Source organism: Bos indicus x Bos taurus, chromosome 11 (genome assembly GCF_003369695.1).
Source record: "Bos indicus x Bos taurus breed Angus x Brahman F1 hybrid chromosome 11, Bos_hybrid_MaternalHap_v2.0, whole genome shotgun sequence".
NCBI lineage: Eukaryota > Metazoa > Chordata > Mammalia > Artiodactyla > Bovidae > Bos > Bos indicus x Bos taurus.
This window is the reverse complement of record NC_040086.1, coordinates 62533576-62559571: the sequence shown is the minus strand read 5'-3', so window position 1 is coordinate 62559571 and position 25996 is coordinate 62533576. Positions and strand designations below refer to the sequence as shown.

Below are 25996 nucleotides of genomic sequence, written 5' to 3'. Positions count from 1 at the left end.
AAATCAAAAGCTTTTTTTTTTTTGGCAGAGACTTTGCCAACAAAGGTCCGTATACTCCTCCTTTCTCACTGTCCTCCAGGTTTTTCTTCAAGACCATACGGTGTAATGTCTAGTGTTTGAAGCAGCAAACACCAACTCTGCTTAAAAATGAATAAAAAAAAAAAATGAATAAATAAAAGTTCTTCTGCTAATTTATAAACTTAAAATTCAGCGAGGAGTTTTGTTTTTCCACAGTGTGCAGAAAGATGTTCTGAACTGAGAAACTCGTTCTAGAAAGTGGCAATCACACCACAGCCCAGATGACTTGCCGAGTAACTGTCAGAACATCCCCTGTGTAGTTCCTCTCCCCGTGGTATGGCGTCTCTCCAGTCCCTTCTTTTCTCCTGCCCGGGATGACTCACCTGGTGTCAATGTTATCTCAAAATGCATGCTGTGGGTGAGGGGCCTGGTGCCACTCTGAGTTTTGAGACATCTCCTTTCTATAATTAACAGCTTGCTAGTAGCTATTTAACTACTAAAGACTAGCAGAGGGGCACTCTTTCTGTCCCCTTCTGACGTCTATGTCAGAAGCTTTCTCTATCTCTTTTATTCTTTAATAAAACTTTATTACACAAAAGTTCTGAGCGATCAAGCCTCATCTCTGGCCCCGGATTGAATTCTTCTCCTCCAGAGGCCAAGAATCCCGGCGTCTTTCGTGGTTCAGCAACAACGTTTCACCATCAAGGTGAGTCTCAGGCTCTTGCCAAGCAGACTACCTGCTGTTCCCCAAGCTTACTCTTGGGGTCTCAAGGCATCTATACATTCCTTGGTTTTATTCATTTTACAAAGATGGAATCATTTGACTTCTGACATAGTTTCAGACAAACCACTTTTTGAAAAAACTCAGCAATATATTATGGACATTTCTCCTATCAATTTACACAGTGTGTTTCCCTTTCTATGGTTGCATAGTACTCTACAATATGCTGACTATAATTTTTTAACCAATTCCCATGATGATTGGCATAAAGTTGTCTCTATTGTATTTTGCTGTGACAGATAATTCCATGGTGTCTTTATGGATTTGTCTAACAAATGGGGCAGAAAGTGGAAGGAAAGGGGTGTAAGTAATTTGAAGCATGTCAAAGAGCTGCCAGCCTAGTTTGGGATGTGATGGTAACTTCAGCTAGTCAGAAAGCACCTCCAGAATATAACTGGATGTCTTGGAAAGGGGGTGAGAGTGAAGGAGGGACAAAGTGGAGAGGGCAGCAGAGGAGATGGGACAGTGCCTTGACCCATGGGCAAGCCTTGTTCTTCCTGCCTTCTCACTCCTTTGTAGACAACCTGTCATTTCTATCAGTTATCAATGTGGTGTCAGGTCCAATGTTAATTCATCTTTTCCCAACCTAATGCATTATCCACTGGCTCTTCTATGTCTTATTTTGGAAAGGCAGGCTGAGACCAATCTGTAGAGGGTCTTCACTTCTGCACCAAGGGATCTATAAGCAATAGGGATGTGTGTGGACCTATAGTTCTTCAGTTTCAGCCCAGAAGTTAACTTTGCAAGTACTCAAGTGTTCTTAAGAGATAAACAGCACAATTAAAGAACAGCCAACCTTGGGAAAGAACACAATATATCACCTGTCTGGTTATGCTTCAACTCAATTACTAACCTTTATCTCCCAGGCGGTAGCCCCACTCTATTCATTTAACTCCATATTCTTTGTACTCTCTTTTTTGTTGTTGGCTGTGCTGGGTCTTCGTTGTGGCTTAGGGGCTTCTCTAGTTGCTGAGTGTGGGCTCTAAGGCACTTGGGCTCAGTAGTTGAGGTGCTTGGGTTTAGTTGCCCTTGGGCATGTGGGATCTTTGTTCCTGACCAGGGATTGAATCTGCATCCCCTGCATTGGAAGGCAGATTCTTACCCACTGGGCCACCAGGGAAGTCCTTTGTACTCTTTAACTGCCCATTACTATGTACCCATAGCACTGCTAGCCCCTGCTCCCCATATACCTGCTGGTTCCTTTTTTTTTTAACCACTGGTGGATTCATAATTATAACAGATATGATCTGTTTATACCAAACTACAGGTCTCACTGCAATCTAACAGCTCCCAAATAACAAAATGCTGCAAATTCTAAATTTAGTAGAGTATTATTAGAGCCTCTTAATTTAATTAATTCTATCTTCTGTGCAGGGATGACCACACAGGAAAGCTTTCATTCCTTTCCTTTTCTTGTTGCTCACCTTTTGGTCAAAGCATGGCTCTGCTTCCCAAACCTCCTTCAATCTCCATTCTGTTTTGGGTTCCCCTTTGGGCAAACTGCCACGGGGCTCCTGGTTGACTTGGGACTTCCCAGGCTGCGTTACTCAGGGTCACATAAAAACAGCTCTCTTTGCTGCTTCACACTGCCATTTGCTGAAAGCCTGAGCCCATGGAGAAGCCATTTAGAGTTGAGAAGAAGCTGCCATAATCATTTGGGTATCTTGCTTCTGGCATCAGTCCCTTACATTTCTCCCCCTGCCAACCTTTTGCTACCCCTCTCTGGAGAACTGTCTCCTTTCCTGCCAGGGCTTTCAGCCTTCATTTCCCCAGGAAATGATTTTCTCAGTCTCTCCACAAAAGCCCAGAAGGAAAGGCCTTTCATTCATAATTGGCCACAGTGTGGTGTGGGAGTAAATGTTCTCTAGAGTTGACATAAATGCATCTTCCAACAAAATCCAGCTGCTGCTGTCACTGGAACTGGTAGAAAGCTTACTTTGTTTGGAATGATCAATGATGGGATTACCAAAAAAGTCGGTATGTCAAGCAGTGACTTAGAGTATCTTACTGGATGAGGAAATGAAGATCCATTTATTTTATTCATAGTGTCTATGAATGGATGTGTGTGTGTGTGTGTGTGTGTGTGTGTGATTTCCTTCCTTTGTAAAGGAGCTAGTTTCTGAAATTGAAAGGGCTGGGCTCCAAGGAGATAATTAGGATTTTAACAGCTTACTGTGAGTGGAACATTTCATTTCTCTAAGTATTGAGACGTGCATGCTAATAGCTATCCCAGCCATTAGTTAGTCTGCCAAAGATTTGTATCAGACTTAGACATTCAGATGGATGTTCCAACAAGCAGTACAATCAGCAGAGACCTGTAAAGACTTTTTTTCTGGAGGAAATCAATCTGTATCCAATGCATTATCCAGGCATGTTTGATTTTCAGATTCATATGTCATTTTGTTGAAGGAGTAGCCTTTTTATTCCTCTTGACTTTCTATTAAATTCTTCAAGACAGCTGTTCCAAATCCTTTTCTGGAAGAACTTCTGGCCTTCCCGTTCCCCACAGATGGTCTCCACACCTAGTTTACTGAGGGAATCAAAGCCTCAGCTCTCTTCTCTGCTGTCTCAACTTGATCTGCATTGTCATCCATCCTTTACTTTTTTCCTTCAGTTTTTTTTACCTAATTCCAGAGAAGCCTATTTTTGTTTCCCAAACTAATCTTTTCTGGAGTTCTTGATTTTATCAATAATTCCCCACCTCCTCCTCTGTTGACAGTTATCTTTCTCTTTCTGGCATCTTCAAGATCCTGTTCTCGTCCAGCTACTTGAAAACAGTCCCTAATGCCTTGATTGCAAAAACCTACAGCATGACTATGCTTGTCTATCAGAATTCGGGCTCTAGTCAGTTTATGTGGAACTACACTTTCCCATATGGTGCCAGTGGTAAAGAATCCACCTGCCAATGCAGGAGACACAAGAGACTCAGGTTCGATCCCTGAGTTGGGAAGATCCCCTGGAGAAGGGAACAGCAACCCACTCCAGTATTCTTGTCAGGAGAATTACATGGACAAAGGGTCGCCAAGAGTCAGACACAACTGATCACACAACAGACATTGTCAGAGCCAGAACAGCAGGTCCTGTCCATCCTGGTGGGCTTGGGTGCAGCACTGCTTAGGCAGAGGAATGGCTGTATGGCTTTTGTTTGGGGGATTTGAACAGACACCCCAGAACTCATAGGGAATTTTCCTCTTACTTGATGGACTTAGGCATATTGCTAAAGCTCACCCCAAGTGAGCTTTATCTAATCTATAGAACCCAATTACTCTAAATGCATGACTATATCCAGGAGTGGAAGATAACTTGGCTGTTCTCTCTTTCTTCAGATACTTACCACGGTTTCCGTAACACCATGCTCTTCCTCCCTCTCACCTTTCTCTTCCACTGGCTCATTTGTTGCACCTGCTATAAAAGTCAAAGCACTTAGGTTTCCAAAATTGAAAAGGCAGAGCCACAAGATGGAAATAACCTGGATCCTGGAGTCATTTCACAGGGGGTAGATGCTTGGAAGAATCACCCCACTCCTGTTGGATTTTGTGTGAACAGGAAATGAATCTTCTGTTGTATTAAGCCACTGAGCTGCTGGGCTTTACCTAAGACCATAGCCTGGCCTATGTAGCTACAAGAGCTTAAATGCCTGCAGGGACTTGACCAACTGAAATGAATGAAGTAGCAGAGAGCCAAGAGAGGTACTAGGGTGGGGAGGGGACTGCACTGAGTTGGAGATGCTTGTTCCATTACAGGGGAAGAGCTGCTGTTTAGATCTGGCTCATTCTCTTATGGTATAATTTGGGGCCAACATTGCCAGATCCTAACTGGATTTTTTTTTTTTCCAAGAAAAAGTGGGAATCTGGATGTTGATGTGAAATCTTCCAATTTTTTAAATGTTGGCAGCTCATATAGATTAAAAAACCAAAAAACATTTTTGCTGTTTCCTAAACATCATAGGTGTTTCTGCCTCAACGTTTTTGCACTTCTTCCTGGAATATACTTCCTCTAGGCATCTGTAAGGCTTGTTTCTTCTTCTCTTCATGTCTTTGCTCAAATGTCACCTTCTCAGCCTTTCCCAACCACCCTCTTTAAGCCACAACACCTTCTTCCTCCTGCCTTATATTTTCTCTTCTTTTCCTGTTTTTTTCTTCTCCATATTGTTTATTACCTTCTAAATGGTAATACCTTCTAAAAGGTAAGGGAATTTATTACCTTCTAAAAGGTAAGGGAATGGCAACCCACTCCAGTATTCTTGCCTGGAGAATCCCATGGATGGAGGAGTCTGGTGGGCCCCAATCCATGGGGTCGCAAAGAGTCAGACACAATTGAGTGACTAACACACACAAATAAATAATAATTTAAAAACCTAGTGATTGATATGCCCATTTCCTACCATTATAATAAAAGTATATGAGAGCAAGGATTTTTTTTTTTTTTTGGTCTTGTTTTGTTCACTTTTGTGTGCCAAGTGCCTAGAATAGTACCTGGTACTTAGAGAGCTCAACATTTATTTGTTAAGTAAATGAATTTTAAAAAACATCCTAATATGTGGGTCAGACAATGCACAGCTGGAGATGGGATTTAGTGCATGGCTCATGAGTTTACAACTTCTGTTTTAGACCCTTACTGAGATGTCCTTGGAGGAAAGTGCCATTTAGAGTTGCAAGCAATTTCCTGCCTCTCACAAAGGATGTTTGATTTATTTTGTTCTGAGAAATAGACCACAAGGAGTTTTTAAGAAAAGTTTTATAAATTCCAGGGAGCCCCATGCCTGCCTGCCTGCCTGTCTTTTCACAGAAGACTGTGACAGAAGTCTATTTCTCATACTATCTCTGCTATAAATTCTAGAATTGTTCACATCCAAATTTCTGTCTCAGTCCTGCTGTGGGGACCAGTTGTGGCTCCCATAGTTACACCAGCCAGTACATTCCCTTTTGGGTATTGAATTGGTTTGAGCTGGGTTTCTGTCATTGTGAATGAAAGAGTCCTGACAAGTTTAAGGTGATTTGGGCCAAGCTGTTTCACATTTCTGAGTCTTAGCTTCCTCTCTTATAAAAAGGGAAGGGGTCAGATTAGATAAGCAGCAAAGCCCCTTCTAGGATTTTAACATTTCAGAGTTCTAGTACATGTAAGGCCACCAATCTATGGAACCCAAACATTTTTGACTGTGGGCAAACTTGGTTCCCTGGAGCCACATGCCACTCTTGGCCTGATCACCACTGCCCCTCCAACATGACAGTGTCTTATTGCTTCCACCTCTTTTGGGGGGTTGGTTGTTCTAATCATGTGTCCTGAACACATGCTCCTGTTGGAAGAGCTGCCTGTATTTTCCTTCTGGTGTCTCCAGATATGTCCTACAATATGATCTTTGTGGACACATTTTCCTTCTTCCTCACCCCAACTACTATTTGCCTTTTCCTCTCTTGTTTCATGTCTTGCTAGAAAGTCATGATCACCCTGTTCCACAGCACTTAGACATTCTTAGATCTTTCATACCAGGACCCTAGTGTGTGAATCTTCCTCTTGCTTCAGCTCCTGCCCCATCCCTCCCCTAAACACAGCCCACTTCCAGAAGAATAGAAAATCCTCAATGAGATTACAACTTTCATTTAGGCCAGGAAAAGAGCTTATCTTCTGAAAACACCAACTTTCCACTTAGCAAGTGCTCTTGAGGGTAAGAAATATAAGTATTAGCTTAACACTTTTTTGGAATGCAGAGACAGGATATTCAGAAAACAAAGCAGAATTAGCTTTGAGTGTGAGTATGAGTGTGTGTGTAATGCAAGTGTGTTGATAATGAACATGCCTTTTATACCCTGAGCTCCCTTTCCTACACCACTGCAAGATCCTCTCCTCTGCCTCTTTTAATTGCAGTCCCAAAGTCCAGCTGGGCTACAAATACCTGCTGAAGTCCCTCTGAATGGAATAGCCTTGTACAAAGCCCACCTCCCAAGAGGGCTGAAGGGAGTAGAGCTCCCACTGAAATGTGAAAAAGGATTGTCCTTCTGTTACTGGACAAGTTCCCTCAGTACTTCCTCAGTAGTTTCAGCTGCAGCATTCGGTTAAAGCCTCTGGCAAAAATGACTCTTCCAAATCTGAGGAGAAGGACAGATTTTCCTTTGTATAAAGTCTCCTCCACTGCCCACCCTGCCCAGTGGGTAGTGGGTGGAAAAGTGTATATGGTGATGTTCTGAAACAAAGGAGCTCTGGACCTGTCACCAAGACCGTGCAAGTGGGGAGTGTCGGGGGATCCTCCGTGGCTATGTGCAGAGCTTAGAAAAGGGGCCGATTGCTTCTCCAGTCTTTGACAGAAAGCTGCGTGTTCAAGGTATAATCTCCCCTTGGGGACCGAACCCCTCTGATTTTGTTAGCAAATATATTAGATGCCATTTTAAAATTCTTTTTACACATAGCTCTTTATTAGATGCTATTCTCTTCTCTCCTACCCCCCACCCCCCGGCTCCCCGGCCCTTCTAGAAAATCAGCGTGCATCTGAACACTGGGAGGAGAGGGAGGCAGTGCATACCCTTCATCCCAGCCTTCCAGAAAGACACAGGCGCTCATCTGCAAAGCCAGCTGCGGCTGAACAGGATGTGTTTCCATCCTCCAGTGTTTCCTGTCTTTCTAGTGACTTCCTATCTCTCGTTGATTGACAAATCGTTTTAAGATGCTGGAGACTGATGAAAAACAAAACCAAATCCTGCTGTGATCCTTTCACAGCTGGGCCCTTTCTGTTCCATATCTGAGTGGCAGGCAGGACTTAGTGTGATCAAAAAGGAGAAGGCTGAAGGAACATCGCTCTGAAGAGAGGAAGGCAAAGCCAGGGGCTCTGTCTCCAGGCCTAGAGCTCTGAGTCGCCCTGGCACAGGCGTGGGAAAGCTAGACCCGCAGAGAGGAATGGGCAGAGCCCCCAAACCCAGGTAGGTCTGAGGAACCCCGGGAGGGTTACTTTTCCTGGCCTTCCTTTTCCTCTCGTGTAATTTGCGAGGTTTGTGGGAGAATTCCCTCACACCCTTGTACCTCACTGTTCTCATTTGTAAATGGAAGGGCTCTGTAGTAGGCACTTCTGAGATCCTGTGGTTCCGAGGCTGACATGAGGCAGGAGGGGCCGCGTCTCATGTAGCGGGGCTGTCTAGTAGGGCCCCCAGAGGTAGCTACACTGCTCTTTCCAGACCAGTGGTTCTCAAACTTGAGGTGCATCAGGATCCCCTGGAGGGTTTGCTGAAGCGGGCTGCTGGCCTCACCCCCAGAGTTGCCTTTCAGTAGGACTCGGGTGGGGCCTGAGAATTTACACTTCTAACAAGTTCCCAGGTGCACCCCTGCCGCTAGTCTGGGGATCGCGTGTTGAGCATCACATGGAGCAACGCCCAGGGCGTGGGGGAAACCTCTGAGAAGAAGGTCACGTGGGTTGAGCAAAGGCCACCTGGGCAGCAGCCTTCAGGAGGCGTACCTCTCCCTCCCACCTGCAGGGGGCAGCCTAGTTCTGCCTCAGCCTAGAGGAAGCACCGGCTTATCTCATGATAAAATAAATATTCCGGTTTCCTGAAAAATCCTAGGTAGATGTAAACCTACTTCTCAGGAACCCCTGTAGAGTGAGTGTTCTCAGCCTGGATGGCTGGGGTTTTACGACTGAAAGAGACCAACTTTGCTAAAGCTGGACTCCCGGGTAGGAAGCGTGTTCTTTCGCCTGAAGGCTCCCACTGCTGGCGAAGTGCGGGCTTTGCCTCAGGGCCCCGGAAATGTTCCACGGACGAACAAATTAAGACCCTGAATATTTGTGCAAGAGCTGATGAAAGAGAAGGGCAAAGAGTGATGGAATGAGTTTTAGACATGGTCAGTCTACCGGGGCACTGACCACTGTTTCGGAAAGCAGGAGTATCTTCTGGTGTTAGGTGATTCTCCCCTGTGAAACTGCCCAGGCCTTCCCAAAGGCTAACGTGTTCAGATGGGCAGAGGGCTGCAGGAGCAAAACCAGCCAGCAGGGGTCGCCTCCACATTTGCTCCTTGGTGGGGATGGGTCTTAGCCTTCTGCAAGACATTTCCCAGTCCCTCTGTTCTTAAAATTTTTAAAGCTCGTTATACTGAGAAGCCTAAAACCTTTATTTAAAACAAAGTGAGAATAAATAAGCAATACAAGACAAAACAACAACAACAACAACAACAAAGAAAACCTCCAAGCTGCCTTCTATATATGCAGCAGAGACAGACAGCCTAAGAAGTCCGAACTGCTCCAATAGATAACAGCTCTGCCACCCAGGAAGCTGCTCGGCTCATAGACTTGCCCAGTGTGGAAAATAAAGGGTTTATGGGGACGTGGGAGGAGCAGCAGAGGCTCTCAGATGAGGAGAAGGTGCTTTGGGGGTCAAGACAGAAGACTAGGGTTCTTGGAAAGAATTCCTCTTTCCCCTCCAGGCTTCCCTGGTAGCTCAGACAGTAAAGAATCCACCTTCCATCCCTGGGTCAGAAAGATCCCCTGGCACAGGGAATGGCTACCCACTCCAGTATTCTTGCCTGGGAAATCCCTTGGACAGAAGAGCCTGGCAAGCTACTGTTCACAGGGTTGAAAAGAGTCAGAACTGACTGAGCGACTAAGTATACTTCATCCCTCAGGTTAGGAGGTCAAATTTGGGCAGAGATTCAAGACAGAGCCTGAGGACGATCATAACAGTCTGATTGTCTACTCTGGTGTACTCAGTTTTCCACTACCTGTGGATTTCTGCCCAAGCTCAAGATATTTAGGTGTGAAAGTGGTACACACCAGGCCCACTATCAGTAAAGAGAGAGGCCTTCTGGGTGGTCTCTAAGGGTGGTCCTAGGCTTGTACTGCCCCATTCCCACACTCTCAAAGTTCCTTTAGTGGACATAGTGGTCATGCCATGGGGCACAATCAGCATGTAAGACCAGCTGTGGATGTGAGACAGAGCCACCCAACATGGTGCCGCTGTAGGTCAACCCACAATTGACCACTGGAACAACACATGACCCTCCTTAGCAACATTATCTGTCCCCTTCACTGGTAATGGGACACATCATTACATGGCACTTTTCTCTAAGGTGGTTCCTCATGCTTTTCATCCCCTCTTCTCCAAAATTCTCCTCCTCTGTATTGTCAGTCTTTGGTAATGTCATCATTTACAAAATCACCTAAACAAGAAACTTTCTAGTTAGTTTTTGCTCTTTCTCCACCATCCACATTCTGGCCAAGCCAAGAAATTCTGATTATCCTCTCTCCTCCACAGCCAATAGTTAGGACTCATCTGGATGGCTACTGACCTCTATTCTCATCCTCAGCGCTGATTCTAGATGCTGGGTGCTCTAAAAGTCTTATTTAAGCAGGGAGTTCCCCTGCTTAAAATGCGCAGCTCCCCAAGCCTATAGAATATGTGGCTGCATTCCTTTCCAGAACCAGGAACCAGACAGGGTATAGATAAATGTGTGAGTGAATGAAGAGAAACTAACAGATGGGGAAGAAGAATTGGTAAGCGTTTTATTGAATTCCTGTCATGAGGGAGACCACCCACTGTAATCCTGTAAGCCCTACTATGCCCTGGAGTTGAATTCCAGTGAGTACAAGGGAGCAAACATTGTATTAAAAATTTTTTATTCCATTATTCATGCCACAGGAGCCAGGCATGCTTCCCATTTCCTTTTCCACACTACTTATAGATTCCAAAAACACTTTGCACTGCTTCCCTGACATCCACACAAATGAGAAATGAAATGCGTATAGCCTAGGAGACCATCCCCCAGAGCATTTTCCTGGCGTCAGTAGGGTGGGTGCACAGTTCTAACCTTCTAGTCCTGCCTGGCCTCTAGCTGGAAAAAAGAATGTGGTCTTAGAAGGAGAGAAATATTTCCTCTTTTAACACAGGCCCTTATCATATACCTGCCTTAGAAAATGACCACTTTTTCTGAACACACCCACACAAACACATTGGCTTCTTATAAAAACTGCTGTTCTTGTGTTTTTGTCCTTAATATCTGCATTTTGAGGGTGATCGGCCCTTGCTGCTGTGCTTGACAGGAGCTGACAAGTAGCCACATGTGGGTGTCACGGATGCGGTGACTGGACTGTCCCAGGGATGAGGCCATGAGAAGCTGGTTTGGTGTTTGTACACCCAGGCAACCGTCATGTTTACTTGCTGTCTCTGGTCAGCTTCCAAACCAGCAGCACCGCACCCATTAACACTGGGCTCCACGCTGGTTACTGATGGGTTGGACTGCCAGTTGCGAGGAATTATTACTCTTCACTTGAGCAATTGATGGTTTCATTGGAGGAGAAGCTTTACAAACACACAACAGAGTTTCGCTTGACAAAAATCCTAAATACCCAACTAGGTCATGAAACCAAGAGATGTGTGCTCCTCCCAGTCAGATCATCTGCTCCTCTGCTTTAGAGGCTGATGTATATTGTGCTTATCCACCTGTTTGGATTTGTTGAGATCCAAATTGTGTGTTTGGCATGAATCTAGACTTTAAGAACCCACAGATAAATAAGGTATGGTTGGCCAAGAGTGATAACTAGGTGAATAGGTAAATGTAATGCAAGTTCATAGGACTAGAAAAGCAGGCAGGAATAAAGTGCTGTGGGTGAGGGGGCACAGAGGAGGTGGATGGACAAGAGCGGATGGTTTGTGGAGTGGATGATACTTGAGCTGGGTGTAAAAGGCAAGGAAAAACATTTGAAGAACAGCACAGGCCAGGTACTGTGCTTGGTGCTTTACCTGCATTGACTCATATGTGGTGCTCACAATAGCCCTGTGAGAAGGGAACTACTATTATCCCCAATTTACAGATGAGGAAGCAGAGGCTTACCTTATAGAGGGTAAGTCACTAGTCTAAGGTCACATACCTAGGAAGTCAAGAACTTGGGATGTGAGATATTGCCAGGTATGTAGTACTCACTCAGTAAACATTGTATATTATTATCCCTGAAGACTGTGTTATCATAGCTCCAGCAGTATATGAAATAAGATGTTTGATTCTTACCCTGGGTCACTAGAGGCATGAATCCTTTTTGGTGGAATTCTTAATGTTCTGAGTTAAAACTTGGAGCCTTGGTAAATTCTGGAGAAGGCAGACTTGGTCTTTGGCTCCCACGGGTCACAGGAGAGCCCCTGTCCCCCTCGTGTGCTCCTCTTCCTTCAGGCTGCTCTTCTTTCCCCACTTCTGAAAAATCTATTTCTTGATAAAGGATCAGACCATTCAAGTCAAAATCTTAGAACTTGAAACATGGAATCATTTGGTTTAGCTCTTTGATTTTACAGATGCAAAAACTTAGGCCAACTTAACCAAGATTCTTTTTGTTTCAAGAGATGTAACCCAACTTAAACTATCTCAAGTGAAAAGGGGAGATATATTCATTTTCAAGGGTGAAACTAGCTTCAGGGGTTAAAAACAAATGCCATTGATTTGTTAGTGCTCTCTTTTTGATCTTAGATCTTTTGTCTTTACTTCAGAATGTGATGTCTTAAATTGTTCTTTGTAGAGTTGGAATTCTTTTTTATGATTAGTAGAGGATATGGCCATGGGAAACCCCAAGCTACATCATTTCATATTAGTGATTTCAGATGAAACAGAGAACTTCTGTCTCCTTGTTTTAGTATATATAAATCCCAGGGAAAGACTCTGATTGGCCCAGTTTGGGTCACATGGCTACTTCTTGAACCAATCACTGTGGCTAACTGGATGTGCTATGATGAAAGATGACCTGGGTCTCATGTTATCCCATTGAGGGGTCCAGGAGAGATGGCAGGTATTATGGAGGGTTGCTCTCACCAGAAGGGCAATGAGGTTATCAGCCTTCTAAGTCCCCAGTGATCACCATGTCCTGATGTCTAGGCCTTTACATAATCCCCTCCCTTTAAGTGTGAGTTTGATCTAGTGATCCACTTCTAATGTATAGAATACAGTGAGGGTGATGGAATATCCTTCTAACATTATTTTACCAAAGTCTATGATCCCCTTTTCCCTTGCTTGCTCTGATGAAGCCAACTCCCATATTATAAGCTACCCTATGGAAAGGCTCATGTGGCAAGAAGTTGAGGATCAGCTCTGGCCAATAGACAGCAAGGAACTGAGGCCCTCAATCCAATAGCCCACAAGGAGCTGAGTCCTGTCATTAACAACTCGCTGAGTGACCTTCGGAGTGGATGCCTCCCCATATGAGCCTTGAGTGAGGGCAGACCTGGCCGACTCCTTGACTGTAGCCTGTGAGAGACCCTGAGCTGGATGATCCAGCTAAGCTGTACTTACATTCCTGACCCATAGGAACTGTGATGTCAGCAGTGTACATGGCTTTAAGCTGCTAAGTTTTGGAGTAACTTGTTATACAACAATAGAAAGTTAATACAAGAAGGAAAGACGTTGAGCAGACAGAAAAAATACACAGTTATCTTCTGCAGAACCTACTAGTACCCAAAATACCACCGTTGTTCTAGTTTCTGAATGTCCTGAGCTTTCCTCATCAGACTACCTGCCAGTTCTGTCTTCCTCCGTGCCTGTAATATCCCCGTCTTCTTCATAACTTTTATTTCTTTCCATTCTCCTTGTTTTTAGGAAAACCAGCAGGAAAGCAAAAGAACAAAGAAGAGACATATATTGAGAAACTAGCAATAATGAGAGCCTACTATGTGTCAAGCACTTTGAAGCCCACTTTCCATGATTAGTCTTATTGAATCATTTCCCCAAACCCTAGGAGGCTGGTTTTATTAGATCTGTTCCACAGATAAGAAAATTGAAGCATGGAGGGTTGACAAAACTTTCTCAAGATCACTAATCAGGGAAGTGGCAGTGATGGGATACAAACAAAGCATGTTGGTCCCGCTGCCGCGTGCTGCCTGCTGGCACGCAGGTAATTGTTTTCGTCCAATAATAGGCCCTTTGTTCATGCTGATGGGGGCACGGGGCTGACTCCAGCATCAGGCCTTCATTCAGAAAGGGCTGACCAGTTTGATTGTACAGTTTTGACAGAATTACTCTGTTCTTTTCTTTCTGTGCCAACAGGTAAATTTCTAACCAGAACTGCTGCCAGCTAAACAGATCCCTTGGGGAGGGAATCCCTTCATCACTCTCCAAGTCAAATTGCTTCTGTGTTAAACCAAAGCTGAACATGCCAGGGAAGATGCAGTGCCACCTGCTCTCATGGGCACCTGCAATGGCCCACCTCAGTGGAGAAGGCCAGCCAGGAATTTTGGGGCCCAGAGAGGATGTCCTAAGCTTCCTCACTATGAAGGAGGAACCCTTACTCTCAGCTTCTGCCACACCAGATGGGACGTGTGATGGAGTGGAGTGTTCTATTTGCAGATATAACTCTGATTCCTTCACCTGGATGGCACTGTAAAGTCTTATCAGCTGAACAAGAGAAACTAAGAACAGGGACTAGAGACAGACACAAACAATTTTCCTGAAATGCTGTTCTGGGCCATGTGAGTAATAGCTGAACCACCAAGGGAAGCATTTTTAGAACATCACAGAGGGGATAGTCATAGGCCCAAGCCTTTAAAGGACTGCATTTTTTAGAAGGTCAACTGCTTTTTCCCTGGAGGGGGTCCTTCTAATAAGGGAGTGTAGAAATGGATAATTAATAATTGTGATACTCTGAAAGTGACCTAAAAAAGGAAAGAGTTTACACAGAATGAGCCTCTTATCCAAGCTATGGCTCTTGCCTCTCTGCTTTGCTCTGATCTAGGGAAGAAGTGATGCTTAGCTCAAGTTTCCAGACCCCAGTTTTTACAGTCCTTACCAACCTACAGTTGCATTTCATTATCAATCTAATTTATAGAGCTGAGAATCACATTTTATCAGGATACCACTACATGAGTGGAAATGTATCACAAATTCCTTTTCCTCCATTTTGTATTTTCAATATTCTGTATTAATTACCAAAATCTTTTCATCAGGACAAACATGTGATGTATTTGTGCATGTGCCAATATCAAGCACATACCTGGTGTGTACCAGCTTAATTAGAACAAAATTGGGGAAAGGAGTTAGATGTATTGGATCCTAAGGCAGAATTGCCTCCATATTTCTGAACGTCACTCGTTTTTGGTTTCTGTCCTCTCTCTAAGGAGTTCTCCTAGGCTCCTCTTCCGTCTCCACTGCCCCATTTTTTTTTCTGTCCCTGCTTTGTGGGCTATTCCACCACCTCCGATGAGATTCTCCAAGGCCCTCTCTCTGCTGAGACTGTGACCTGCAGAGGCCGCATCTTCTTAGTACTGTAGCTGACCCCAGAACAGATGAAATACTTTTTGCTCAGTTCCTGCAGCTGAGGGTATTCTTGTCAGGCTCATTCTCTAAGAGTTGCTAATAAATATGCTGGGCTCGTGTTAAGCTCTTTATGTGCTTTGTTTTCATTAATCCCTGCAAGAAGCTCGTCCCTCTTGTCATGCTCCTTTACAAATGCGGACAGTGTGGAACAGAGAGGTTAAATAACATGCACAGAGTTGCCCATCTTGTAGTGGTGCTGGGAGTTGAATGCAGTCAACGGGCTCTAAAATCTGTATTCTGCACCGTGATGCTAGTGACTGATTCTAGATCTTAGCCTATTTCTTGCAGAGTCCTTTGGGTCCTAGTTGTTTGGGTCAGGTACAGCTGTATCATGAGAAAAGACAGGTATTCAATAAATTCTGTTGAAGAATCTTGTGTTGAACAGCCACTGAGTGTGAAGCACTGCTAATTTGCAAATGTGGGATGTGAGATTTGGTATGGAGATGAAGCACACTAGTCTTTCATATAATGATTGGGAAGGGAATCCTTTTGCTGGTAAGAATAGTAGATCTGACCTGAGACAAAATTGTGAAGTCTCTGTGTGTCCCCCTATCTGGCCCTTCTTGAACCTTTTCTGTTCTTTCTTTGACTTAGCTGGCTTCTCCTTCTCCTCCACCCTGTGTCTTCTCTCTGTGCTCTGCACCCAGTGCTGCACTCAGAAATAGGTCACATGCACCCCAATGCATCTTTGATGTAAGACATATCTTTGGATTATCCAGGAGTGCATATGTCAACATCTAGTTACCTGGCTCCAGACATGCCATGACAGGTCATGGTATCTTCAACCTCACCGAGCTTATATTTTGGTAGGCGTAGGCTCACATGAGTTCTTATAATAGGATAAAATGAAATGAGAATTCTAAAGGGGACTATATAAAGTGAGGCTGGACCCCAAGTTGATTAATACAAGGCATTGTTCTTTTCTGTGGTGATGGAAATATTATAAAACTTGATTGGAACATTGGTTGCATGGGTGTGTGCATGCTAAGTTGCTTCCGTTGTGTCTTACTCCTTGCGACCCTATGGACTGTAGCCTGCTAGGCTCCTCTATCCTTGGGATTCTCCAGACAAAAATACTGGAGTGGGTTGCCATGTACTTCTCCAGGGGAATCTTCTAGACTCAGGGATCGAAACCACGTCTCTTATGTCCTCTGCATTGGCAGGTGGATTCTTTAACACTAGTGACACCTGGGAAGCCCTTGGATGCATAGGGAATGTCTATTCCCTATGTTCATCAGACTGTGCACTGAAGACCTATACATTTCTTTGTGTGTAAATATTACCTAAATAAAACCTGTTTTTGTTGTTGTTATTGTTGTTGAAAAAATGAGAAAAGAAGTATCAGTAAGCAGACACAGAGTCATTCCCAAATGCCATTTGGTCAGTCATCTGTCTAAGAGTCATTCATTCAGCAAATATTTCTTGAGCAGTTAATATGTATTAGGACTATTCTAGAATCCATCAATGAAGAGATAAAACTACCTGTCTTCGTGGAGCTTACATTCTAGCAAGACCCTTTAGGGGACAGAGAGGTTTCCCCTGGTCTCAGCTGGAGCCCCTGGAATTTCTGTTCTCAAATGCCCCAGTGATCCATGGAAAAGGGGGATTCGTGAACAAGACTCACAAAGCAGCAAACAAAAATTCCTCACAAGCTTCATAGCCTAGAACTTCTCTTTCAGGTGGGGCCCAGAGGAAGAGACTGCGTATCTTCCGGCCCCAACCCCAGAGTCTCCCTGTGACTTGGGGGAGGGGAACAACAACCACATCACCGCCCCACCAGCCACTCCACAGGCGGAAAAGATAGCGCTTCTGCCAGAGGGTCTGGGCTCCTTCTGGCACATCTGCAAAACAGGGCATGGGCTCTGGCCAAAGCCCCAAACCAGAAGGTGGAAACTCTGAGCGCTGGGAGAGGCGAGACGTGTTGGTGCTCTTAGAAACCAAACCTATGTCCTTAGAAACACCGCAGAAGGGCTTGGCAGAGTGGCTGGGATTTGATGGTACTGCAGTGAATCACAGAAACTCCAGGCAAGAAAAGGCCATTTGAGAGGGGAGGCAGGCTCTTTTGAAGTCTCAAAATCTTCATTAAATAAAGGATCCAAAGGGTCTCAATCATACAGCAAAGTATAATAACATCATATATAGTGAGGAAAAATGAAGCAACATCTAGTTATTATTAATTTAAAAATGACCTAAGTGACGTAAAATATTTTAATTTATAAAGATAGCGCAACTTATGCAGTAAATCATATTTTGCAGTTAGGCATTTTTTCAGTAGTAACAATAAGATAATTTTACAGGAATAGGGTTAGGGTTGCCGTTTGTGAGGCTTATCATAACATTGCTAAGCTCTCTTTCCAGTTTTTGCTCTTCCTATAATCCGTTTTGTTGTTGTTGTTGTTCTTGTTTTTGAGTTGGCCACACTCACATTATTGGCTTTCTCTTCCATTAATTGAAAACATATTAAAACTTCCAGATGATATGGGAACTTCATTTAGAGGTTGAATAAGTGCAAAGAATTAAATTCAGAAAGAGTTTCCTTAAGCCTAAAAATAGTGAAAACTTCAGCAATGTTATGAAAATGACCAAAATGCCCCAATGACCCCAGAAAAAGTGAGCACCCAAGTTCTTCCCAACACAATGGAACGCTTTACCACACGTGGTCTCATTCACTGGTTTGCCCAGGGCAGCAAACTGACCCACAAGGGCAAGGAAACAGAAAAAGAAAAGACACAGTTCAGAGGGATCAACATACTTTTGGAATTTGGAAAGCTTATGTATTTTTTGTAGAAGTTGTAAAATTTTTCTGTACAGAGAGTAAATGTTTCAGCCTTCGTGGTCTTTGTGGTCTTCGTCAAAATTATTCAACATTACCATTATCACAGGAATACAGCCAAAGACAAGAAATGAACAAATGGGCATGGCTGTGTTCCAATAAAACTTTATTTACAAAAGCAGGCTGTAGGTGGGATATAACCCATAGGCCGGTTGTTGGCCAGTCCCTGTATTATTGGTTGCATGAGAGCAGGCCAGGGACAACTACAAACAGAAGTCAGGGAAGAAGGGCTAAACGATGGAGTCAGGGACTGCGACGCTCACAGCATTTCGTTTTCCTTGTGGACTTGTAGGTGGCCCACATTTTCCCAACCTCTCACATAGTTAAGTGGGGCCATGTGACTGAACTCTGAATAATGGAATATGAGCAGAAACAAAGTCTTCCATCTTCAGGCCTGGCTCCTTAAAAACGTCCCAGGAGATCTCTGTGTTCTCACTTGCTCTTCCCTTATCTGCTGGCTGGTTACAGAGGACCCATGGAGAACTCTGTGGCCCTGGAAGGAAGGTATGCCAAGTGGCAAAAGCAGAAAAGTAGAAGAAACCTGCTGCTGCTGCTGCTGCTGCTGCTGCTAAGTCGCTTCAGTCGTGTCCGACTCTGTGCGACCCCATAGACGGAAGCCCACCAGGCTCCCCTGTCCCTGGGAGTCTCCAGGCAAGAAGACTGGAGTGGGTTGCCATTTCCTTCTCCAATGCATGAGAAGAAACCTAGGGTCCCAGATAACGGGTTTAAGCAGAGCTTCCCTTGGGCTCGGACAGGAGGTGGATGTTATCTTTTTATTTTGCAAATTGCTGAAGTTGGGAGTTTGTTGGTAGAGTAGTCAGGGTTACTGATTGTAATATAGAATCCAAGGATCATGTTGCCTTCAGTCACAGACACATTCCCCACAGCCTTTCCCTCACCCAAAACCCAGAAATTGGATGCAACATGTACTTTTAAACTTGTGGCAAGGATAGGGTTGAAATCAGCAGAGTTTTTTTAAAATTTGGGGCTAAAAAAAACAGTCAGAGCCTGTGATCCTGCCCTAACTGCAAATTTAAGTCTGTTTTTTTTAAAGGAGTTTTCAAATGTTTTGTGTAAAATTAGTCTATTTTATTTTCATACCAGCTTTGTGAGCAAGGGTATTAGTTAGAACCCTTTAGTTTTGAGAAGCTGAGACCATTTAAGCTAGCTGTGAGCAAAACTGGGGAACTTATGATAAAAGATGAGGGCATTTCCTCAGACCTGAAGATAGAAGGAAAGCTCGGTCTCAGGCCAGGCCAGGGTTCGGCAACTGGAAATCAGTCAAGAACGTCTCTCAGCTCTGCCCCACAAGCTGCTCTGTTCTTCTATAGCCCAACTTCCTCTCTCAAAGATGGCCAAGCCCAGAGACTGAGGCTTTTCATTTCTTTCTTTCAAAAAATCAATTCATACTGAGCCTGAACCTCCTGGTACTTATTCTAAAATCCCAGGAGAGGTTCAGGATCGACATGTGCACACTGCTATATTTAAAATAGATAACCAACAAGGACCTACTGTATAGCACAGGGAACTGGGCTCAGTATTCTGTAACAGTCTAATTAGGGAAAGAATTTGAAAAAGAACAGAGCCATGTATATGTGTAACGGAATCCCTTTGTTGTACACCTGAAACTAACACAACATTACTAATCAACTCTACTCCAATACAAAATAAAACGTTTTAAAAAATAAAATATAATCCCAGGACAGGAAGTCTGATTAGACCTATGTGAGGGTGGTGTCCACTCCTGATTCAACCTGCTGTGGCCACAGGTTGGGCCATCCTGGGGCGACTCCCCATGCAGGTAGACAGGGCAGATATGTTTTCCTTTTTTTAATCTGATTAAATCTACAGGCAGGGCAAATATTCCCACAAGAAAAGTGTGGCACAGAGACATTACTGACTTTGTGAAAACCACCTAGATGCCTCAGCAAGGCTGGTGTCACAGCCATCCTTGCTGTTTATCCCATTGCCCCATCTCTCACCACAGGTATCCAGCTTCCCACACAAATCAGTCATGCCTTCAGATACTTACCAAAAATGCAGCCTTCTCCAAAGGCAGGTCTGAATTTCCCTACTGCCCTTCCAAAGCTTATGCTTGCTTTGCCATGACAAGCAGGAGTAGGATGTGGGAGAAAGAGATAGGAGGGCTATGGATTTCAGCCAAGCATGGTGGTTTGTACAGTGAAAGTGAAAATGAAAATCAGTCAGTCGTGTCTGACTCTTTGTGACCCCATGGATTGTATAGTCTATGAAATTCTCTAGGCCAGAATACTGGAGTGGGTAGCTGTTCCCTTCTCCAGAGAATCTTCACAACCTAGGATTGAACCCAGGTCTCTCGCATTGCAGGCAGATTCTTTAGCAGCTGAGCCACTAAGGGAAACCCAAGAATACTAGAGTCGGTAGCCTATTCCTTCTTTAGCGAATCTGCCCGACCCTGGAATTGAACCAGGGTCTCCTGCATTGCAGGCAGATTCTTTACTAGCTGAGCTACTGGGGAATTGTTTGGAGAGCCTCTGGTATAAATCACTCCTGGACTCTAGGCTGAAAATTACCCAAGGAGTATGATTACTACTATTGTTGTTGTTCAGTTGCTAAATCATGTCCGACTCTTTAATGCCATGAATTGCAGCACGCCAGGCTTCCCTGTCCTTCACTATCTCCCGGAATTTGCTCAGACTCATGTCCATTGAGTCAGTGATGCCATTTAGGTTGTTTGCAGCTTTTTCCCTGTTCTAAATAGGCTGTAATGAATTCCCTGGCAACTCAGTCTTTAGGTATATCTTAGACTGTTTCCTCGGGTAAGTTCCTAGAAGTGGAATTCCCACCTGCACTTTTGATGGGAATTTTGAATGGCAGATGAACTTGTGATGCTTTTTGCCAAATGGCTTGCCAACAAATCTCTTCAAAGCACACTTCTCCCAGCACTGTTTGGGAGTGTCTGTTTTCAAAGATCTGAATTTTAAAAAGTGTTCTCTTCTGTTTTGTAAAATGCCTTTAGGAAGTTTGTCTATTTTTCGTGTCCAGGTGAGACTCCTGACAGGAAAGGCTGGCCTGGGCATCTTGGTACTTCAGGAGGCTGTGTGTGGGGAGGTCTGTGGGAAGCCTGGCAGGAGGGCTTTAACCTGAAACAGCCTCCTGGCCCATCAGCTGCCCTTTGCACTTCAGAAAAGGAACAGAAAATAGGAAGTCTCAGCGTTCACACCCTCTGAAGTGTGCAAACTGTTGTTTGACAAGCAGAGAGATTTCTTTTTACAGTGTTTTCAGCAGAAATTGAACCCTCTGGAGGCCAGAGGCCACAGGATATGATGATTACAGGAACATGACATTGACCAAGTGAGTGTAGCACGAGTCCAAGGACCACACAAGACTGTCACTTGGCTCCTTCCCACCTGGGAATAGAGGTGAGCCCAAGTCTTGATCAGGCCAAGCCCTAGATGGCCAGGCTCATCACCAATGACCCGAGAACCACATTATGTTATTGGTCGCTATTGGAAGTGTGCTTAGACGCTCAGTCATGTCCAGCTCTTTTGCGACCCCATGGACTATAGCCCGCCAGGCTCCTCTGTCTATGGGGATTCTCCAGGCAAGAATACTGGAGCGGGTTGCCATGCCTTCCTCTAGGGGATCTTCCTAATCTAGGGATCGAACCCAGGTCTCCCACATTGCAGGCGAATTCTTTACTGTCTGAGCCACCAGGTAAGCCCATTATTAGAAGATGATCTATTAAAAGCTCATCATTTGGGGCATGTAGTGGTAAAGAGAAGTACAGAAACAGAGAGTGTGTCTGCTCTCTGTTCTCCTTGTCCTGAGTGATGCTCCAGATGTTGCAGGCTTGACTCTGCAGTGCAGACTTAGTTCAGCCTCCTGCCCACCAAGGAGTCAAACACACACACTGTCCCTCCCCGACATGGACTGCTCAGTGTCCTACTTCAGGGTATGGAGCGGCTCCAATAGTTAGGGGAACTTGAGGTCCAGCACTCCCATCCTTCTCACCCATTCCTCTCAGGGTCTATATTCCCATTTGCCAGCCTAACATGGAGGGTCCTTAGGGACCCTTGCCCTTCCTCATTTCATAGGGATGAACAGTCCTCCACAAGGTGGAGAGTCCCAGGGGCAAGCCCATCCCTGAGAGCCAGTGGCTGATAGGAATGTGGGTGGCAGGTGCACCCGGCAGAGTTGACCTTTGGCACTTGTCTTTGGATAATTATGTCATTCTTAGGTACCATTGGGCTTCCCTGGTGGCTCAGATGGTAAAGAATCTGCCTGCGATGCAAGAGACATGGATTTGATCCCTGGATCAGGAAGATCCCCTGGAGAAGGAGAAGCCCATGGACAGAGGAGCCTGGTGGGCTACAGTCCATGGGGTTGCAAAGAGTTGGACATGACTAACACTTTCACTGTCACTTTAGGTACCAAGGTGGTGGTTTTAGTCGCTAAGTCGTGTCTGATTCTTGAGACCCCATGATGATCAGTTTACCTCTGTCTTTTCAACAGACTTTTTGCTGGAAGCATCTCTGTGGACCTGAACTGCCTGCCGTGCTTCTGGAAGACTACTGTATCTGCATGCAGCGTCCCAAAGTCACCTGACAGGGCTTCATCTCAGTCCTTCTTTTTTGGGGCCTCCAACTAAATTGAATAGGCCCTTCTCTCTTTCTGCATCTTTTTTTCCTTACCCTTGAAGCAAAATTCAATTTCTCAGAGAGTTGCCTTCATTATTCGCTAAGCTGAGATAATCCCTGGAAAACACGTGAAGTACGCGGAGTACACAGCTCCCTGCCTTTCAGTGCCTCTCAAGCAACCTCAGAAACTCCCATCTCACCTCCACTTCTAATGCTGCCTCCTCCTGCTCCTGGCTTTTCTCCTGCCATACGTCCTAGCCTAGGAGGCAGGTCTGTGGCAAACTGTGATTTTAAGCAGTTGACTTCATCTCCTTGGACCTTAGTTTTAAAGAATGACAATATCAGATCACTGAATGATCTATGCCTCCTGTCAGTTCCCTCTCTCATCTTAGACCTAGCCTTCCAGGTCCCACTCCTGCAGGATCAATATGCTGTCCTTCCAGACATTTTCTTTGAATTCTTCCCAAGTGTCTTCTAGAGGCGGGGCCACACCTCCAGAGTATAACTCTCCTGGGGGGAACAGCACACCCTGGATTGGGGGTGAGTGATGCTCTGGAGCCTGATTTTGTGGTGGCCACCACTCACTGCAAAAAAGCTGGTGCTGCTAGGTCACTTCAGTCATGTCCGACTCTGTGCGACCCCATAGATGTCAGGCCACCAGGCTCCCCCGCCCCTGGGATTCTCCAGGCAAGAACACTGGAGTGGGTTGCCATTTCCTTCTCCAACACGTGAAAGTGAAAAGTGAAAGTGAAGTCACTCAGTCCTGTCTGACTCTTAGCGATCCCACAGCCTACCAGGCTCCTCCATCCAAGGGATTTTCCAGGCAAGAGTGCTGGAGTGGGGTGCCATTGTCTTCTCCAGCCACCCAGAACTTGCTTGTCTCAGTGGTACTCCCCTGGTCCAGACACTCTGCTTGTACAAATTCATGTGTAAGTAGGAATTTCCCCTCTGTTTAGGTCATGGGTGAGGTGAAGTGGACTTTGAGCCTATTGCACTGTAAACACAAACTAACTGTAAATTTCATGGTGGTGTCTCACATACAGAGGTGTTCATCAAAACCTGTGTAGGGCACTCCATCTGACCCTGCTGACCTAAAAAGTGTCTGATGTTTTTTCTTTGCTTAAGCAGGGAGTTACTTTTTTTGGAAAAGAGAAAGTCTGGCCCCTTTCTCCTCTAGTGCTCTGAGTGGGTTGTCACAGGTTCTAGATTGGATTCGAAAAAGAAGTGCGTGCTCTTTGGGTTAAAGATGAAAGCTATTCAGGTGAACTGAAGGCAGTTAGAAAGCAGGCAAATGCAAACACAGTCTCATAATCTCACATCTGCAAATGACTGGAAATCTACCCACAAAGTAGGATGTGACAGCCTGGCTGAGTAATCAAAGCAGGAGTCTGCTCAGTGAGGAAAATCTTAAACAAACAAACAAACACCCCCCTACCCTCAAACCCCATAACAAACAAAAACCAAAATAAACCTAGAAAACCCAAACAACAACAGTAACCACAAGACTGGATGACTGCTAAGGCTCTCAGGACTCCCCAGAATTACCGCTGAGCAAGCTCATTAAGGCCTAAGTGGTCGTTTTCCACCTGCCTGTAGCTGTTGGAGGCACTCGGGTGGCTTGTTGGGATAAGGATGTTCTGTCCTTGCTGTTTTACCAGCCGCTAATTAATCCCTGTGACCCAGCGCGGGGAGGAGGGTCAGGCACAGGAACCTCTCCTGAAGACTCAGCCGAGACGTTAACCAGAGTCCCAGCTCCCCCTCAAGAATGGCCTGGAGGAGCTGAAGTGGGACACCGCTGTCTCGGGCCACTCATCACCCTTGCTGAGCTGGTGATCACTGAGTCTCCTCAGAGAGCCCTGCCCAGGATCCCGACAAGCAGGGAGGAGCAAAGCCACACTGTGGACAAGCACTTAAGCACTCTGGACTTGTTTTTCTCATCGGCAACGTGAGAACCTTGCCAACTCTACCACCCAGGAGGTATCAGAACTGCTAAGCTGAGGTCCAGAACATAAAGGATCAGGTGAGGGAGTTGTCACTCTAACAGCCAGCACTTATCAAGCTCTTATTACACACCGTGCTATGCTTGGTGGGTTATGGACCTCCTTTTGCTTAAGCCTTATAGTTGTCTTGCAAAGAAGAGTCGTGCAAACCCCTATTACAGAAGAGAAAAATGAGGAATGATCAAAAAAAGAGTTCAGACTTGTCAAGACTTACACAAAGAGATCATGGAGCTGGTAAGCAGCAGGATTTGAATGCCAATCTCTTTCCTAGTGCTTTTTTCCTTTGCACGGTACCTCTGAGTGGATAGAAGCTGGTCCCCTAAAAAATTGTTGCCAAATACAAAGAAGGTACACTTTATGGAGGACCAGTCAAGCCTTCAGAGGACTGCAGCACCGGAAGATAGTGTAACTGTCACATCATGAGAGACCCTGAGTTAGAATTACCCAGCAAAGCTGTTCCTAGATTCCTGTGTGAGATAATAAATGATCATTGTTGTTGTAAGCTGGTACATTTTGGGATAATTTGTTGCCCAGCAATGGATAACCAATACTGCATTTGTTGACCATTCATTCATCTGACAGACATCCATTCATTATTTATTGTGACAAGCCCCACGCCACATGCTTAGGGTGCAGTAGTGAACGTGATCAGTAGGGTACCTGCCCTGATGGAAATGAGCATTTAGCAGGAGAGATGAACATTAAGCAAACAGACAAACAGGTCAAAGAACATTGAGAGAGAGGAGACACCTTCTTCAAAATTAAGTTGTTGGGAAAGTTGATGAGACATTAAACCTGAGGAAGATAGAACCAGAAGGTTCTGGCATTTTCCTCTTAATGGCCTCATTTTTGGCTGCCTTGAGTTCTTCTGGAAATGACACAGGGTATTAAAGAAACTAGAAATCAAAATGATGGAGAATTCTTATTTTTCTTAGGGAATGAATCTCCCCTATGGAGAAAGTGACCTTTTGCTAGGTAAGTGCTTTAAAAAGCCCCCTAGGAAAGCTGGTACAGGTCAAATAGCTCTGCATTAGGAAAGGAATTAGGGAGATTTACTTTGGCCACCTCATGCGAAGAGTTGACTCATTGGAAAAGACTCTGATGCTGGGAGGGATTGGGGGCAGGAGGAGAAGGGGACGACAGAGGATGAGATGGCTGGATGGCATCACTGACTCGATGGATGTGAGTCTCAGTGAACTCCGGGAGTTGGTGATGGACAGGGAGGCCTGGCATGCTGCGATTCATGGGGTCTAAAGAGTCGGACATGACTGAGCGACTGATCTGATCTGAAGAAGCAACCAAGGACAGGGTTGGAGAAGGCTAGAAACTAAAGAGGGACTTGGGGAGAAAAAAATATCTAGTGAGGATTTTTATTCCTTTGTTTCTCATGTAAAGTGTGGTAAAATGCTCTTTCTCCCACTGGCCATTCTTGGCCAGTATAATCTCTTGTTTTTGAGGATGTGACAAGGAGGACAGAGGAGAA

The 25996-nt window shown here is 44.9% G+C and overlaps 1 long non-coding RNA gene across 1 annotated transcript; it reads left to right on the top strand.

The window, feature by feature from the left end:
• The first annotated feature begins 7488 nt into the window (after nt 1-7488).
• LOC113900754 lies at nt 7489-22594 on the top strand. Its single transcript, XR_003513240.1, has 2 exons — nt 7489-7710; nt 22389-22594. It is a non-coding gene; the product is annotated as an uncharacterized LOC113900754 (long non-coding RNA).
• Nucleotides 22595-25996: the final 3402 nt, after the last annotated feature.